Source organism: Mirounga angustirostris, unplaced genomic scaffold (genome assembly GCF_029215605.1).
Source record: "Mirounga angustirostris isolate CCGP_5_RB_7025 unplaced genomic scaffold, mMirAng1.0.hap1 SCAF_2, whole genome shotgun sequence".
NCBI classification, from domain to species: Eukaryota; Metazoa; Chordata; class Mammalia; order Carnivora; family Phocidae; genus Mirounga; species Mirounga angustirostris.
This window is the reverse complement of record NW_026991710.1, coordinates 116,366,922-116,371,166: the sequence shown is the minus strand read 5'-3', so window position 1 is coordinate 116,371,166 and position 4,245 is coordinate 116,366,922. Positions and strand designations below refer to the sequence as shown.

General features: G+C 44.7%; 1 pseudogene; it reads right to left on the bottom strand.

Annotated features, from left to right (window-relative positions):
• Positions 1-2,478: 2,478 nt before the first annotated feature.
• Positions 2,479-2,800, bottom strand: LOC123847524 (glyceraldehyde-3-phosphate dehydrogenase-like; annotated as a pseudogene).
• Between the last annotated feature and the right edge of the window lie 1,445 nt (positions 2,801-4,245).

Sequence of the window (4,245 nt, the reverse complement as noted above, 5' to 3'; positions counted from 1 at the left end):
TGCTTATTCCCATCTGCAGTTCAGGACTGAGAGCTAATAGCTAAGATGATCCTCTTCTTGGATTTGTAATCTCAGGATAAACTATAGGTCTTAGAAATGAACCAGTAAATTCATGTTTATCCACAAAGTTCAAATATCCAGAGAGCTCACATTAGCGGAGCGTATTTCTAGAAGTGCTGGCCAGTGATGAACAACTTTCATAATCATCACCTAAGGTTTGGAATAATCCTGAGGTGCCATCTGGATTATCGAAGAGAAATTCCTTTTTGTTGGATCTTAGTATTTGACTTCTTTCATTTGATTTCCTAATTTACTGAGAACGGATAGAGGATGGTTTATTAAGCCTTAGCCAGATACTTGATTAGCAGGGGTGCTGAATTGCTAGGCATTTTGTGTGAATGGAAACAAAAGGAAAGAAAATCCTAACATATTCTTTGTCGGGCAGAGGTCACAGGGATGGTGAGAAAGAAAGTCCCTTCTTTCATGTAAAGCTGCGTGTTGGGAAAACGGGAAAGGAATTCTCTTGCCTACCTGGCCTAACCACCTGAGCTCCACCACGAGAAGAAAGAACACCCACAGAAGGGTTAATTTCTAACCCCAGACTGCTGCTGTGCCACCAGGGGCGAAGGGAAGGCGGGTAAAGCTGCTCCCCTGGTCTAATTACCAGGGGAAAGGTGGGTGGGGGGCCCAGTCTTGGCAGGAGGCCCTGCCATACCTGCCCTGCTGCATACGAGGGGATACACCTCACTGTTAATCCTACACAGAACCCTCTCTTCTCTTAGTTGTTATTTTCCTTCCTCACCTCTGGACACTTCGGCACATTCATCACAGGAGAACTCGACTTTGACAGAAACCTCTCTGAAATTATTTTTTTTTCCTGTTCCGGCTTGCACTTGAATAATTCTCCATCAACAGCACGTCTGATTGAGTTGGCATCACAAACCCTTTTGTATGCTATTTTTTTTCTTCAAGAAATATTAAAGTCTGAATAAAATTGGAATAGCTGCCTGGTAATGATCTCATTATATATAAATACAGAAGTGCTCGCAGGGGAGATAATGACTCCAAGATGCAGGTATGCGGCGAATACCTATTATCTTCCAAGGTGTGGGCCCGAATTCAACCCTCCTCCACAGCCCCCCACATGTCCCTTTCAGCTTAAGGTTCAAGTTGCAGAAAACGAATGGCTGATTGAAGCTGGGAATAGGGCTTTTTCTTTCTCCCTTCATGACATATGTTAGGAGATGAGAGGAACCTGGGCCGTGTGTTTACTCTTCATTTGGGACTTTCACATGTTCTGATTGATCGGAAAGACAAAAAGGCAGAAGGAGAGACATTTGGTGCTGGCTGAACACCATATCCATTCTCAATGTGAAGTTTCCTCGTTTGGTGAGGATAATTGTGATGAGGCAGTTCTGGGTATAGACGCCACTAAAAGATTTTTAAAAATAACATGCTTGCCACCCAGTTTGAGTTCTTATATAGCAAAAGAACAAACACAGATGGTGGCAGTAGGGGTGGGGGGTGGGGGCTGGGCTGGGAAAGGCCCTTCTAAAGTGGGAGTTTACTAGTTATTAGCCCCAGTATATCTTTTCTGGATGCCAAGGCATAAGCAGATGAGTTTAGCACATCACAGAGGACCACATATAGTGTTTGATTCTCAATATGAGATAAGCAACCCTGGAAAAAGTTTATTCCCTGTAATTAGCATTAAAAAAAAGAAACTGTGTAGGAGAGAGGATAGACTACATTGCTCTAACTGTCCCTGTTAGGGTCTAAAGGGGCATTTATTTAAAGGGGGATCGCCACCTGCCATCTTAGGCCAGAAAGAGAGATGGTGTGGAGGAGGAGTTCTTGACTATTTCCAGTGGCTGGGATATAAGGCTTATTTTTCTCTTCTGATGTCCATCTTAGGCATGATCAAAATACAAAATAACATCATAAGCATAATTCTTTGGCAAAAGGATGGAATGAATGGCAAAAATATTTTGCCCCTGGTTAAGTCTTTCATACGGTGTAGGTGGTATGCTGTTGAGCAATGACAATAAATTCCTGTTGACTGAGAGAGAGTTTAGGCCATAAAATCTGAAGAAGGAAGGGTTAGTCAGACTAGACAGAGGCCTGTGTGGCCTGAGGGGTCTCCTGGAATCATGTGGGACTTTTCCCACCGTGGGGATGGTTAGGACAATTATCCTTGGCCACCAATGGTTCTATACTATACACATGCTGTTTGATACACTGCTAAGTTTTTCCCTTGCTTATTTATTTATTTACTCTGGGTTCAGTATACTTTATTGGTGGTAAATGACAAGGTAAGGCTCCCCAAGCCTCTCCCCTCTTCAGGAGGTGTGGGATAGAAACTGTGGAGGTTGGGAGATTCTCAGTATATTGGGGGATGAGTTGGGGCAAGGACTCCCCAGCAGCTGAGGGCTTCTCTCTTCCTCTTGCTCTCACTGGGGCTGGTTGTCCAAGGGGCTCTTACTCCTTGGAAGCCATGTGGACCATAAGGTCTACTACCGGGTTGCTATAGCCAAATTCATTGTCATACTGGGAAATGAGCTTGACAAATTGGTCATTGAGAGCAATGCCAGCCCCAGCATCAAAGGTGGAAGAGTAGGTATCACTGTTAAAGTCACAGGAGACAAATAACCTGGTCCTCAGTGTGGCCCAGGATGTCCTTGTGGAGGCCTTCTGATGTCTGCTTCACCACCTTCTTGATGTCAACGTATTTGGCAGCTTTCTCCAGGTGGCAGGTCAGATCCACAACTGACATGTGGGGAGTGGGGCATTGGAAGGCCATGCCAGTGAGCTTCCCATTTAGCTCAGGGATGACCTTGCCTATAGCCTTGGCAGCACCAGTAGAAGTAGAGATGATGTTGTGGGCAGCCCCTCGGCTATCACCCCACAGCTTCCCAGAGGGGCCATCCACAGTCTTCTAGGTGGTAGTAATGCATGGACTATAGTCATGGGTCCCTGCATTATGTCAAAGTTGTCACGGCTGACCTTTGCCAGAGGGACCAAGCAATTGGTGGTGAAGGAGGCATTGCTGACAATCTTTAGGGTATTGTCCTACTTCTCATGGTTCATACCCATCACAAACATGGAGGCATCAGCGGAAGGGGCAGAGATGATGACCCTCTTGGCCCCACCCTTCAAGTGAGCCCCAGCCTTCTCCATGGTGGTGAAGACCCAGTGGACTCCATAACATACTCAGTACCAGCATCACCCATTGATGTTGGCAGGGTCTTGCTCCTGGCAGATGGAGATGGGCTTTCCATTGACAAGTTTCCTGTTCTCAGCCTTGACTCTGCTTTGGAATTTGCCATGGGTGGAATCATACTGGAACATATAGATCATGTAGTTGAGGTCAGTGAAGGGGTCATTGATGGCAACAACATCCACTTTGCCAGAGTTAAAAGCAACCCAGGCACCCAATATGGTCGAATCCATTTACTCTGATGTTCACCATTATGTCTCTGTGATGCGGCTGGCACTGCACCAGAAGATGTGGCTGTCTGTTGAACAGGGAGGAGCAGAGAGCCGTTAGTTTATTATGTGTCGGTATATGTAATGCCTTGGCCACAAGGAAATAATTTTTTTCTCCCCTTCCAGTGCTCCGGATCTGTTGGGATCGGGGAAAATGTTTCCTCCACTTGTGCTCTGACTTCCTTGGATGATGACAATTGAATATGAACTGCATTGTTTGCAGAAATAGAGTGTTGGAACCCCATCTTCTTGTATTTTCCCTCATATTTTGCTTGTGGAAGAATCTAAGAGAAATCCTCAGTTCAGTAATTTTACGTCCCCCCAATACCCAGTTATATTTCAGGATGCCTCCATTTTTATAATGATAAATCATCATCATCATCATCATCTACTCTTTGAATGTTGAGCATGAACCAGGCACTGTGCTACATTATCTCATTTGACCTTCACAACTCTGGGAGGTAGATACTATCATGGAATTTTACAGATGATAGCACAGATAGCGGCTTGATGACCACTGTGAGAAGGACTGGTTTTTGGCTACAAATATTTGGAGGCTGTGGAGGCAGGAGAGGAAATGGTTTACATAGAAGAGAGGTCCTTGTAGGTATATCTTAATTTCCTCAATCTCTCCGCATTTATTTAACTCGTTTTAATGGTGACTTCAATATTCAGCCTCCATTATTTTGGATACCACAGAAATATAAGGTCCAATATCTGCTTTCAGGCACCGCTAATCTAGTATGTGGATAAGAATAG